The sequence below is a fragment of the Eschrichtius robustus genome, chromosome 3, assembly GCF_028021215.1.
Source record: "Eschrichtius robustus isolate mEscRob2 chromosome 3, mEscRob2.pri, whole genome shotgun sequence".
Lineage (NCBI taxonomy): Eukaryota > Metazoa > Chordata > Mammalia > Artiodactyla > Eschrichtiidae > Eschrichtius > Eschrichtius robustus.
In genome coordinates, this window is record NC_090826.1 from 109,729,491 (window position 1) to 109,744,889 (window position 15,399).

The window sequence follows — 15,399 nt, forward strand, 5'->3', positions numbered from 1 at the left end:
GGGGAGTTGAGGATGGGGCCTTGGTCTCCCGAACCCTAGAGTCGGCTTGGGTTGTCAAGAACCGTCTTTTTTATTGATCATTTCTTTTTGTCATGATGCTCTCTTGGCCTCAGACTGCGTGAAGGGAGCCATATTAAGAGTGCAGAAGAAGAGGTGACCTGGAGGGAAAATTAAAATGCGATATAGAAAAAGAGTTTTTCTTACTTCCTTTCTCTCTCAAATTAATTTAGATGTAAAGTACATTTTGAAAGGTCCCAAGATCGGTCTCCAAGTCTCTGTCCTCTGCCCTCACCAGATACACAGAATAAGATTTTGATGTGATAGTAATTTTGCCAATGGAGGCCGACTCCCCAAACCATCACCCTGGTAAGTAATGAACAATTTCCATGGGTTATGACTTTGAGGTTTTGTTTTACTTCATTCTAATAGATGTCCCGTCTAAAAGTGGGTAAGATTATACCTAACTCAGCCCAGGTTTAATTCGGATTATTTTTGAAAACTCTTGATGGGTAGGTAATTTACCTAGTTTCTCCTTATTCAGATTTAGGAAATTTTGCTTTATTGCTACATGCATTTTAAGTGTCTTTTGCCATACTGTTCTTAGTGTGGGTAGAATGTCTCTCTCTTTCCCGGTTGGTACTGTCAACAAACATTCGAGGAGTGCTTAGCTCAGAATACTGTTGGGTATTACAGATTAAACAATCTGACATACCTGTCAATTTCATCAGAAACAGCATTTATGTATACATATAGTCTGTACCATGCTATATACTAGAAATCTTTGTGAAATGTAAACTCCTCATATGTAGAGACCCTATTTTATTCTGCAGTGAAATGGAGTTGATCTCCTTGCAGTGTCGTGTATTTTAAAGGTTCTAGGATTTAATAGGGACTATTAAATGATAGCCATTAGTATTACTTACCTTGATATCCTCCAAAGAGCTTTGCTCGTGGCAAACACTCAATAAATATTGGTTGAATGAATGAACATGGCATGTTCCTTACTATGCGCATAGGGAAAATACCAGGATGGGGACCCTCTAGCACAATGACTTCATTTCACCAATGAAGCTTAGTGTGGAGGTGTCTATCCTACAGCCCTTTTACCAGATGCAGGCTCTCTTGACCTTGGAATGTGGATCACTTAAAATTTTCAGGGGAAAAAAAGTGTACTTACTTAACTAGTAGGCCCTAACCTCTTGTCAGTATGGAGCTTGAGAAGTTTGCTTAAATATGGAAAAGCTAAGCTTACTTGACACAAATCAGGGGGAAGAAAAGGTTTCTACATGTTATTCAAGTTATTCATGTCAAAAGTGATTAGTGGGCCCCAGCTTCCATTACATCATTCATTAGGAGAGTGTGGGCTGGGAGCTCTGCAAGTCACATGATTCGATGGAGGAATTAAGACTGAATTTTCTTTTGTGTTTCTGCCCTTAGCCATATCCAGTGGTAAGCATGTTTGGAAAAGGTTAAAGCAGAACATGGAGATCTAGTTTATTTTAATGCTGTCAGACTGCTAAGCGGTGGAAACTTGTTGAAGAGATTTACCAAGCTGTTTCCTTAGATTAAAGACTTCAGTGAATTAATTAAAAGGGTTCTGAGAGATACAACATGCCAGACCCCTACTGGCTCATAAAATTGTTCTTTCTGATTGATGTGACTTGACAGCTGAGCACAGTGCATGTAAAGCTGCAGGAGAATAAGAGTAGTGCTGATGTGTTCAAAGACATGTAAGAGTTCCACTTGAACTAGCTGTGACCACGGGGTCAGCTGGACACCGTGCTTATTTCCTTTGGCTCAAGCACCTGAGCTCAACAGAAGCACAGATTTGGCAAGGTGCTGAACTATTGGGTGAAAATGAAGTCACAGCTTCAGAAGAGCTTCACAGATTGTGATATGTAGGTATTATGTTTCATGTTTTAGTCATTGCTTTTAGAATGCACGCTTGACGATGGTCCTCAATTATGGAGCCATGTCTGCGCCTCTTGGTTTCCCGAGCGACTGACTGAGCTGAAAGTGAACTACGTTTTTAAGGAGACAGATATCCAAGACAAGTAGATGAATTGCAGAAGTATTCTAAAATTTTTAGCCAAATTCTAGGCAATGTTGGGTCTAACTGGTTTAGAAAATACATTCCTTTTTAGCCAACAGTGTCAACAATATCAACCAACACTGAAGCTGAGAGCCGTCAGCATTAATACATACCTGCAGTCAGAATTTGAATGTGCCTTGGCCAAATACATTTATTCATTCAACGCATATTTATTAAGAGCTAGGCCTTGGAGACACCTCAGTTCTTATATTGTCTAATAGTGTTGTTCAGTAGGAATATAATGTGAGCCACGTATGTAATTTAAAATTTTCTAGTAGCCATATTAAAACATTTAAGAGAAACCAATGAAATTAATTTTAATAAGATATTTGATTTCCACCAAATATAGCTAAACTATAATTTTAATATGTAATTAATATAGGAATTATTAATACAATATTTTACATTCTTTATTTTGAATTGTTGTTCTAGTTCAGTGTATATTTTACGCTGAGAGCACATCTCACATTGCACTAGACACATTTCAGCTGCTCAAATGCCACTAGTGATTACCATATTGGGCAGCGCAGGTCTAGAGGGAAATACAGATGAGTAAAAAGGTAATTTCAATAAGATGTAATAAAGGCAATGACGAGAGAAGTATAAGGTACAACAAGAACATATAAAAAGGGCTTAGTTCCTTCAGTTCTTCTGCCTAAAAATCCCATACTTCTCTCTGCTCCTCTGCATTCTTCCTGCCACCACTCTAATCCAAGCCAGCATCATCTCTGTCCTTGACTTCCACAACAGCATCCAAAACTGTCTACCTGCATCCACCCATGGCCCTCTCTGCAGCTAGAGTGATCTTTTAAAAACGTCCATCTGATCATATCACTCCCCTGATTCAAACCTTAACTAGATGATGAATTGAGCAAATGTGAAATGATGGACGTAAAGCACCTGGCACAAGACTTCTGCTCACTAAGTTTACTTCTCCCCACGTCTCCCTTCACTCTCTTGTTTCTGCCTGCCTCTTCCCTCTCTGGCTCTGGAAAAACCATCTGCCTCTCACCCCCTCCTTCCTCTTATCACTTATCAGTCTCTTATCGTCTGAATTTTTTTTTTTCTTTCTTGCTTTCCCCTTTCTTCTTTCTTGTCTCTCCTTCATGCTTTAGTTTATTACAGTATAGAATTTAAATAGGTTTGAAATTTTGTGCTGTAGGGAGTTCCCTGGTGGCCTAGTGGTTAGGATTCTGGGCTTTCACTGTCATGGCCCGGGGTTCAATCCCTGGTGTCGGAACTGAGATCCCATTCCATAAGCTGCACAGAGCAGCTGACAAAAACAAACAAACAAACAAAATCTGTGCTGTAGTTACGTACTTCTGTGGTTCAAGTTCTTCATCTTAAAAGTCAGAAAAGCTTGGCCTTGTATCAAGATTAAATTAAAATGCTTTTTACTTCAGCAGGGTCTTCAGTTAACTCTTCTCATAGAGAGCTTCTATAGAAAAATAACGTATTGTCTTCTTTTGGGAGGAAAACAGTCCCCTTTCATGTTTGGTAGAGGAGAAAATGGTGCGGCTGTTTACACAGCATCCTCCTCTAGTGATGTGAATGAAACAAGTCAGAAGAACCCAGGTACCTGCCCCGTAGCTGTGCCTCTCTTAGGTGGATCGCTGCTGCCTCTTGGCAGTAGGGCAGTGAGGCAAGTTAATTATTCAGTGTCAGTGGAAGTAAATAAATAAATGAATTCCCTAATTAAATAAACCTTCAGGGTGCTGAAAGCTGGCAGTTTCCTTAACTGCACACTTTCTTTGGAGGATCAGTTCTCTTGTTGGAAGGAACAGCCAACCCAGGCATATGGGCTCTTCCCTTGTACGTCTGAGAAAGTGGATTTACGACCGTCTGTGTACTCATCTTTCTGTTTATGTCTCTGACGTAGACAACTCCGCCAGTTGCCAACACTCTTTCTACCTCCACTGAGAACAAGGAGAGATCCTGCAACTGCAGAAGGAAGAAAGGAAGTTATAATTCAAGAAGGACTTCCTGCTGTCAAGGCATAATCAACACCAACACAAACGTATCTTAGCCTAGAAAAGATGTTTCTGTTATAGAAAAGACCCCCCCTCATCCCAGGCCTGGCCTGAGGGAGGCCCTGCCCCCGGGAATGCTTGGGTATTCAGAGTCAGAATCAGCAAGCATTTGTTGAATAGATAGATACTACAAAATACAAGGCAGCTCCATGTACATCTTTCTACTACACCATTTTAATATGTTAATCTAAGAGAAACCCTTCAGCTTTTTCCCAAATGGAATTTTATCCTGAAATGAGATCCTGCAGCATGAGGACCAACTACAGAAATACTTTAGTATTGGGCTTCCCTGGTGGCGCAGTGGTTGAGAATCTGCCTGCCAATGCAGGGAACACGGGTTCGAGCCCTGGACAACTGCTGAGCCTGCGCGTCTGGAGCCCTGTGCCCCGCAACAGGAGAGGCCGCGATAGTGAGAGGCCCGCGCACCGCGATGAAGAGGGGCCCCCGCTTGCCGCAACTGGAGAGGGCCCTCACACAGAAACGAGGACCCAACACAGCCATAAATAAATAAATAAATACTTTAGTATTAAGGGACCTCCACAACCTGAAACATTTTTCCTAACTTTGACCACTGTTCCATGCGCTTCCAGAGGCTGTACCACATTCTATCCTAACAGCTTGTTCTTAACCTCCCACTACAAAGATTTACTGAGAATTTCTTTCTGAACAGAATTACTCTCGTGAAAGAAATAGTAGAAGCATGTTGTATTTGTTAGGATAAGTGCTATAACAGATCCAAATAAGGAAAATGGCTCACATACGGTAGTTTATTTCTTGCTTCTAGGGTGGCAGAGCAGCCCTCCTCCATGCAGCCGTTTAGGAGCCCAGGTTAATGACGGCCTGCAGAAGGCACGGAGGAGACACATGGGAGGTTTTATGGGCCTTGAAGGAGGGTTCATCCTCCTAAATGGGCTCCACTGATGGGTGTCAGTTTGCAAACAGTTTGTTACTGATGCCTGACAAGATAAGTATGGAAATGGAGAGTAAGCCTTTAGAAGATTTTATAGCAATTTTGATAGAGTAATTTTATGTCTGCTGAATTTAATAAAAAATTGGGGCTTAATTTATATCTTCATTTTTAAATTTCATTTTTCCATTAACTTATTGCTAGTATATTTTATCAGAAGTTCTGGTCCACAATGGATTAGAAAGAAAAAAAAATCTTGTCTTTTTTGCCACATATGTTATGAGAAGCACTAGTGTACATTCCTTCCCTCCATGTACCTTCTGCTAGAACTTAGTCTCATGGTCATGTCTAACCGTGGTGGAGGTTGGGAACGTGGTCTAGCTGTATGCAAAGGGAAAAGGGGAGAAGGCAGATGTTGTTGAGCACTAGAAGACTCTGGCACACGTAGCTCACACACCTGGAAACACAACTTGAAGTTTGAAACGGAGAGAGAGGACTGAGCCCCCAGGATGAGGGTGAGCCATGGGGAATGTATCCATCCTACTTTCGTCCAGGCTGGAGACCACTGACGGCTATTGGCATTAGTTACAATTCAGAAGGATTTGGCTGCTAAGGTCAGAAGGAAAAATGTTGTCTTTATTTGCTATGCTCATTTCTCTCACACTCGAACTTTTCTTTCCATTTTCCCTGCCATGCCTTACTTAGTTCGTTATTTCTTAAACTATCGAAATAGCCTCCTATCAGAGGCCCCTACATCTGTCTTTACCCACCTCAGCCCCATCTAACATGTGAGTCTCACTGTGTTATGCTTCAGTAGTTTCCCTGTCACTCACAAGCCTGAGTTAACTTTTGTCATAAAAATCCCATGAGGGCATTCACATTCCAGTCCCTTCCTAACTCTTAGGCCTCATCTCCTGGCACTGTGCTCTGGGCATTCTGTGCCCAGCCTTACAGACTTCCTCTATTCCTGGCACACTCCATGCACTAACATGCCTCCTTGCTTTGGACGTGCAGCCTCCCTGGGCCCACTCCCACCTGTCCTTCAGCTCTCAGTTTAATGTTACTTCATCTGTGAAACCTTCCTTGATTCCCTTCAGCTTGGTGATGCACCCCTTCCTTCAGGAAACTCATAATTGTTTGGTAAAGAATAGTTATCGCTCTAAAAAATGTATTTCTCCCCACCTTAGACTATAAGCTAAATGAGGCCCAAGAACATGTGTTCTCATTTATGTATCTCAAGTGCCTCCTGTGGTTTCTGATAAAGAGTTGGTACTCAGTGAAGATTTGTCAGGTGAATGAATGAATGGTTTTCGACCTTTGGACAATTCAAGGATGAACCTTTGGACCATTTAAGCTCTTTCTTGTCTGCCCCCTGTCTAAGAATAAAGGGTTTGAGGAAGATAGGACAAGAAGTTGACACAAAAACAGAAGAAACGAAAGTTAGATCTCAGAAAGACTGTCAAATGAGAGGACTCTGAAATGTTGGTGTCTTGGACTGGATGTGACATCTCAATGCCTAGAGAGAGGAGACTGCTAGTTGCCTACTCAGTACCCAATATTTCATCCTTCCTTACTAACAGAGCCCTTATGTTATTGAAAGTGGCAATGGGCCTAGCTGAGAAATGACATCTCTTAGACCGTTGTCGCTAGGAGGAGCCATGAGATGTGATGGAATTTCTTGGAAAAGACCTTTAAAGGTGGCTGACTTCGCTGAGAGGTCTCCCTTTCTACCTTTGCCTCAGCCTCATTTCTGCTGCTTAGAATATGGATGTAGTATCTACAGCTGCAAATCTTGCTACCAGGAGGCAACCTTGAGGATGGAAGCCGTGAGCTAAGGAGAGCAGAATAGAAATGTAGAAGCAGCCTGAGTCCCTAATAGGATGGAGCCACCCTACCTGGCCTGTCTTGCCTATTTTGTATAAATTTATTTATTTATGTATTTTTGGCTGCGTTGGGTCTTTGTTGCTGCGTGTGGGCTTTCTCCAGTTGTGGCGAGCGGGGGGCTACTCTTCGTTGTGGTGCACGGGCTTCTCATTGCGGTGGCTTCTCTTGTTGCAGAGCACGGGCTCTAGGCACGCGGTCTTCCGTAGTTGTGGCTCGCGGGCTGTAGAGTGCAGGCTCAGTAGTTGTGGCACACGGGCTTAGTTGCTCCGCGGCATGTGGGATCTTCCCAGACCAGGGCTCGAACCCGTGTCCCCTGCATTGGCAGGCACCACCAGGGAAGTCCCAGTGCCCACTCTTAGCCATTACCATATTAGCAATAACATAATCGCATTCAGAGGCCTGACTGTAGTTCGGAAAGCTTCGGTAACTTGTTTAAGGTGACACAGTAAGTGGTAGAGCCAAGATTCAGACCCGGGCCCGCATGAATCTTAAAACTGTGCATTTCTGGGAATTCCCTGGTAGTTCAGTGGTTAGGACTCCACGCTTTCACTACCGGGGTTCGATCCCTGGTCGGAGAATTAAGATCCCGCAAGTTGCACGGTGAGGCCAGAAAAACAAAAACAAACAAAAACAAAACAAAAACCCAAACTGTGCATTTCCCCATGCATTTTGGAAGGACCCAATGTGGGCAGACTACAGGGTGAAGGGGCGGGATACCAGATGGATAAATGAAATCCTGCCTTTTACTCTCCTGTAACCCTGAGTCTTACCCATGGAGCCGACATCCATCTCGCCCTCTTGTGGCCACATGACCCACTGCTCTTGGCAAGCAGTGAATAGGAAGTCCCACCGGGAGGGCTCAAGTCAGCAAAGGGCTTAGCTCAGCACACCCATGGGAGAAAGATGGGGTATTCAAGGAGGAGGAAGGCGGCTACCAAGTTCAAGGGAACCATGCTTAGCCTGACTTCCCAGTACCAAGTCCATCCCCAGAGCTAGGAGTGTCAGCCTCCCATAAAAATGAGGCCCAGAAAACTCTAGGCAGTTGATAAGACTTTCTTAAGCATGATATGGGGCTCTCAAGAGAGGAAATGGAAGATATAGTCCCCTCCCTCAATGAACTCATCATATAATCTATCCATTTGCGCAATCAGCAGACAGAATTGTATATGGTTAAGAGCAAGACTCTAGAATCTGACTGTCTGGGTGTGAATTCTGCCTCTGCTACTTACTGTGTGACCTTGAGCAACTTACTTCTCTGAGCTCTGGTTTCCACACTTAAAACAAGGGTGATAATACCACCTACTTTATAAGATCATCATGAAGACTAAATGAAGTAATATTTGTAAAGTAATTAGAATAGTGTCTGGCATATAGTAAATGCCTAAGTAATTAGACTAGTGTCTGGCATATAGTAAATGCTTAAGAGACTTATAGATAACTTATAAATGAAACACTCCTTTTGTGGTTTAACTCCATAAAAATTCAGAAATGGGAAAAGTCATAGGAGAAAAGAAATTAAGAAGGGTTTCACTAAAATAGTGAAACCAAATAATGGACAGGATTTGGGAAGACTCAGAGGTGTGGCCCGGATCCAGGCAAAAATATGGAGGCAGAAACTGGCTTGGTCAGGGCTACAGATGAGGTGGGGAGTGAGAAGGCATGCCAGACAGTAGACAGGGTAGGTGCTTGCAAGCCTCTGATCAGAGCATTTTCAACTGATAAATTCATAACCTTGTGTGTGTTTCTGTTTAAAGACACCTTTTTAAATATCTATTGTTGATTCATTAACATTGAACTCATGACAAACAGCACTCTAAATCATGCCTGAAGGAAGCTTATCTAACACCCTTTTTCTCTGTAGGGCACATCCCAGCCTTCTTGTACCTGGGAAGCACTTCAGCACTGCAGTTGGGGGCCATTGTAAACAGCAAAATCACCAACAAAAAGCATACACACAAAAGCAAAAAACATGTCACTAAACAGACCATGAATAGGACACTTATTTACAGGATGAGAGCTGAAACAAGGAGGTAGAGCGTTGCCCTGTTGGACCTCAGTTGGTAACGTCACTATCCCATGACTCAAATTTTTTGCTGCTCTGAACACATCTGTGAATGACCATGAAAGCCTTATGATTATTGATTGGGGGGTTACAGATAAATTTTAGCAAGTAGGCAAAATTGACAAGTATAGAAACTGTAAATCATGAGGATGAACCATACATAGAGAGAGGACCAGCTTCTTGGTCATGTGACCTGTCCAGTCACACAGAGACTACATTCAGAAAGGCCCCAGGCTTGGTTTAATGCTCTGCTGTTGTTACTGTCCTGAAATTCCTAACTTTTTTTAAAATTGAAGTATAGTTGATTTACAATATTGTGTTAGTTTCAGATGTACAGTGAAGTGATCCGGTTATATATATATATATTTTTTTTCAGATTATTTTCCATTATAGATTATTACAAGATATCAAATATAGTTCCCTGTGCTATACAGTAAACCCTTGTTGCTTGTTGCTTATCTATTTTATATATAGTAGTATGTATCTGTTAATGCCATACCTTCCCCCCCACCCCTCGAAATTCTTAACTTTTGAACAAGGGACCGCACGTCATTTCCATTTTGCACTAGGCTACAAATTATGTATCTGGTCCTGTATATATGTTTGTGTATGCATATTTAATTTCATAAATGAGATCATATTATAAATACTCTTCCTTTTTTCTTTCTTATATTTTCCTTTTTTAAAAACTCAGTATTATATCTTTGGAGATATTTTCATATTGACATATAGAAGTCTACTTTCCTCCTTTTAACATCCATAGTATAGGTGTATCATGATTTATTTTTCAAGTCTCCTATTGCTGGACATTACTTTGTTTATGAATTTTTAGAAATTATACTGAAAAGACCATCTTTGTTATACATACACAAACGCTTTGGCATATCTTCAAATTATATTCATACACTATACTAGCAGTAGAATTGCTGCTAGTATAATATGATCATTATTGCCTTGTATATATTGCTGCTAGTATAATAATATTGCTGCTAGTATAATAGTGATCATTATTGCCTTGTTGCTCTCTAAAAAGTTTGTACTGATTTTCACTCATACCAAGAAAGTTTGGAATGCCTATTCTCAAATACAGCTTGCCGACTCCATAAGTTTCCAAACTTAAAAAAAATTTGCCAGTCTGATCAGCAAAAAAGGTATTTTGTAGTTGTTTTAATTTGCATGTATTTAATCATGTGTGAAGTTGAACATTTTTTCTGTATGTTTATTTATTAATCATTTTTTCTCTGTTTTTGAATTTCCTGTTGCTATCCTTTGTTCATTTTCCTATTAGGTTGTCTTTAGTACTTCTTTATATAAATGAAAGAAATTAACCCTTTGCTTATTATATGAATTATAAATATTATCCCTGACTTATGAGTCTTTTGATTTTATTTGCAGCATTGTTTATTTCCAATACAGGAACAAAGCTTTTCATGTTATACACTGAAACTTCTAGAAGAGAGATATTTTAAATTTCAATCAGGGAATTCCCTGGTGGTGCAGTGGTTAGGACTTGGCGCTTTCACTGCAGGGGCCTGGGTTCAATCCCTGGAATGGGAACTAAGATCCTGCAAGCTGCGCAGTGTGGCAAAAAAAAAAAAAAATTAAATCAATATCACTTCATGATAGCTTAGATATAAAGGGCCTGGGAGAGGAAGACATCAAAGATAACACCAGTGTTTCTAGGTTTGGGGAATAATAATAGTGTCCGTACAGGCTCCTCCAGCAGGAATCCTCCCAGCGATAGGTCTTCCCTGTGAGCTTAGAGAGCCAAAGTTTCAAAATCAACAATTCATTAGAGTTTACTGCTTTTATTTTTTAATAAATGATTTAGGAATAATTTTAGATTCACAGAATACTTGCAAAGATAGTAAGCAGAGAGTGTTCTCAGCTACCCTACACCTTGTTTTCCCTACTATATATTAAAATATTACATTAACATGGTATATTTATCACAATTAACGAGCCAATATTGACACATTATTATTAACTAAAGTCCATACTTTCTTCAGATTTCCTTAGTTTTTAGTCTCATAACCTTTTTCTATTCCAGCATACCATATAATATTTATTAGTAATGTCTTCTTAGCCTCCTCTTGACTGTGACAATTGAGTTTCCTGCTTTTTGTCATTGTCATTCCACATCAATTCACTAATGGGAGCAAAAGCCTATCTGAACTAGCCATGCCCAGGATACAGAATCAGCAAATAGCTGACTCTAGATCCCTATCCCCACTCTCCTCCTGCTTCCAATCCCCCTTTTCTGAGTCTCTCAGGCACCCTCCACTTCCCCTACATTCACTCCAGTGCCCTGCGCATTCCTTCTTTGCCCTCTGACTTAACCTCTGACTTAACCTAGCAATGGTTAAGTCTTCCTTTGAAATCAAAGGCTGTTTTCTACCTTCTTTGCCAAAGGTAGGGATTAACCCCCACATAGTCCCATAAATTTGCCTTATTTGTTTAGTTATAGAATTGTTTGTTTGTTTGTTTATCCCCTCAATCAGAGTAGCTGGCTGGTTTTCTTAGTAGCTAGTCTCTGGTACAATTCTAAGAAAGGAGGTGCTCCTGATATTGGAGAGAATGAGGGCTACGATTAGTAGAGGCAAGGAAGTTGGGAAGGAGAGCTGGGGTACTGGGGAACTTAGTGCACCTGGTTTGTATGTGTCCTAAGTACAGGTGAGTTGCGCAAGTGCAGAAGGCCCGGAAAAATTTAGGCATACAGATTTTGTACACTAATGAGAGGTCAGTGTTTAAAATGGAGCTTGGAGAGATGTCTGCTTTTGGAGGTGGCAGCAGAAAGCATGAGAGTGAGGGAGAAGAGCAGGGGGCAGAGGAAAGAACCTTGTCCACAGTTAGGAGACAGGGGAAGAAGTTCCCATGAAGGAGGCAGGGGAGGGGCTGGAGCTATGGAAGACCATGGACAGAGCAGTGGTGAAGGAACCCAAGGAGAAGAGAGTGTGGAAAACCAGGAAGCAGAGGAAGAAGAGCCACTCAGTAAAGGGAGGACTGAAAAAAGGTCTTCAGTTTCTCAGCTCACGTGCAGGGGAGGGACCAGAGGACTTGGAACCCTCGTATAATAAACTGCTTGACTCAGACTTAGTAAATAGAAAGGAAAGAAATAGGAGAGCAGCTTCAAGTTGCAAAAGGATGAGGATAAGTTTCTCTTATACATTTTCAGGGCATAAGGAAAGTAACTCAGGGAGGGAATTATTGAAGATGATAAAGAGGAAAGGGAGATTGGTGGAAGTAAGATTCTAGCTTTTAGTTTCCTTGCTTCACTTAGGATGAAGCTCATGAAGGCAGGGATTTCTGTCTGTTTTGACTTCTGTTATATTCCAGGAGCCTAGAACAGTGTCTGGTACCTGGTAGGTATTCAATAAATACTGCTGAATAGTGGAGAGGAACAGGAATTATTAAGTCTAGACACTAAGAGGAGAGCCTGGTTTTAGAATGAAGGATAAATAAATATCTCTTCCTCTGAGATCGTAGGGAAAACTGAGGAGCCAGAGGGGGAGGAAGGAACTCAGGCCTGAAGCCCTAGGCTGAATAATAAGGTACCTAGTGAAGGTGGACTGCAGGAAGGCAGTTCTGGCAGGGAACTGAGGGCAAAAATCCCCTCCTGCTCCCATGCAGGGCAGCCAAGAGCTGGCCTGGGACACCAGCTGGGCACTTTTCCCAGCCCTTGCATTCCAGCCGAGTCCCATACACAATGAAGAAATGGAGCTGACAGTGCAGTGACATGATTTAGGTTAATGAACTACTGATCATCTGCCAAGTGGGTGGGAAGTTGTTTTTCTGTCTGCCCACTTTTATAGAAAACATTTTTTTATGAATGATTCATGTCTTATTACTCAGAGCACAAATTTGTGAGCTGATAACAAGAGGTTAAAACCCAGAGAGAACATAGCTACCCCCACCCCATCTCATTCCCCCCAGTTTCTGGTGGATGGGTATGCTCACCCTCTTGATTTTGGTGAGGGTTTCACAGATGTATATATATATATATGTGTGTGTGTGTGTGTGTGTGTGTGTGTGTGTGTCAAAACTATCAAATTATATATTTACGTGTGTGCAGTTCACTGTATGTCAATTATACCTCCATCAAGCTGTTTAGAAAAAGGAAAACAGAATCTTAAATGTAAATATTTTTTGATCACAGAGTTTGGAATATATATATATATATATACACACACACACATATACACACATATAAGTTTATATATTTTTTTTATATTTTCATATATATTTATATTTATTTTTTAAATTGCATATATAAATTTATCTAATTTATCTTTACAATCAAAGAAAAAGTCATTTTGAAATAAAGTAATTATTTGGGGGGGAAAACAAAGGTCAACCCAGGGAGACGAGATACAAAGAGGGTCATTGTAAGATTTCCAGCCACATCCCAGGATAAACTAGCCACTCCCTCTCCTCGGGTGAAAACTGAAGAGGAAAAAGTCTTTGGTTAGCTGGGGTGAGAATGTTGTGTTCCTTTTATAAACTTTTTATAATTCTTTATTTAGCTCTCCTTGAGGCCATGCTCTCCTTGTAAACTTCAATCTATAGAAAACCCTCCCTTTCACAGCCTGGAGAGAAAGATGGCTTTTTCCTAGGGAAGCCAGTTGCTCTGCCATTCTGCTGGTGCCAAGGGTCCCATTTCTTCGTCCTCCTGATACACTACAGACTTGAGAGACACCAGTACAACTTACCAAATAGGTGGATCTGGGACCTGGTTTCCCTGCCCCCAGGACTCAGTGGTGAACCAAATCCTAGCTGAGGCCAGTTTACTTTAAACTTTTCTGAAGAGGTTTTGAAAATCATTTCCAAAGGAATTAAATTTAATTGGGTAAGGACTGAAATTACTCCCACTTTGGGCTCTGCCATCACATTGCAGCCTTAGGGCTTTTATGCCGGACAATATGCATGAAACAGTGCTGGGTGCTGTTCTTAATCCTAAAGAGACAGGGTTGGTTCTTGATCTTGACTTGAAATTCAGAAAGCCTAGAGAATAAAATCCCTGGGGTGGGGAGTCACAAATCCATATTTACTTTGTGAGTTGGAACTGGTCTGCTTAATAAAGCTCATTCATAAGTGAGGATGGTAAAAGTCAACACACTTCCTGAACTAACAGGCCCCAAATTCACCAAAAATATCCAAAGGACTCCAAGGGGAACAGAGCCAAGTGTGTTAGTAATTGCCTTCTAATCTTTCAGGCTTTAGCGCCAAAGCCAATTCCTCAGAGGGAGTTCTCTTGGTCAGACCACTCTCCAAACCTTGTCACCGTCATGATGCCCTTTTAAAATTGACTTCAGGGGACTTCCCTGGTGGTGCAGTGGTTAAGAATCTGCCTGCCAATGCAGGGGACACGGGGTGCTCTAGAGCCTGCGCCACAACTACTCAGCCTGCACACCATAACTACCGAAGCCCGCGTACTCTAGGGCCCGTGTGCTGCAACTACTGAAGCCCGTGCACCTAGAGCCTGTGCTCTACAACAAGAGAAGCCCCTGCTCACGGCAACTAGAGAAAGCCCGCACACAGCAACGAAGACCCAACACAGCCAAAAATAAATAAACAAAATAAATAAATAAAATTGACTTCATAGCACTTATTAGCATTTTATCAATTAATTTACCTGTTTATTTTCTGTCTCTCCTACACTGGAAGAGAATCTCCATGGGAGCAGGGATCTCACATCCTGTGTTCATCTCTGTGTTACCACAATAATGTAGAATAATGGCTTCCCCAAAATGGCCACTTCCTAATTCTAGGAACTCCTGAATATGTTACCTCATGTCATAAAAGGGACTTTGCAGATTTGATTAAGTTAAGGATGGGGACTTAAAAGTGGGGAGAGTAGCCTGGATTATCCAGGTGGGCCCAATGTAATCACGAGGGTCTTTATAAGAGGGAAGGAGGATCAGTGTCAGAGAAGGAGATATGACAACAGCAACAGCAGTGAGAAAGTGGGAGAGAGATTGGAAAATGCTGTGCTGCTGGCTTTGAAGATGGAGGAACGGGCCATGAGCCAAGGAATGTAGACAGCTTCTAGAAGCTGGAAAAGACAGGGGAATAGAGTCTCTCCTAGCCTCTAGAAGGAACGCAGCCCTGTGACAACTTGATTTTAGGATTTCTGATCTCCAGAACTGTAAGGGGATAAATTTGTGTTGTTTTAAGCCACTAAATTTGTGCTAATTTGTTACAGCAGCCATAGAAAATGAAGACAAGTGGTACCTGATGCATAGTAGATGCTCAACAAACATTTATTGATTGACCAACTTCCTTATATCTGAGAACCCAGCCTACAATAAAAACAATACTTTGCAACTTCATAGTGTTGTACAATAGCAAAATGAGATCATAATCCTAATCTCATTTTATTTTCACAATTATTATCCTTATATTACAGACAAGGAAATTAAAACTC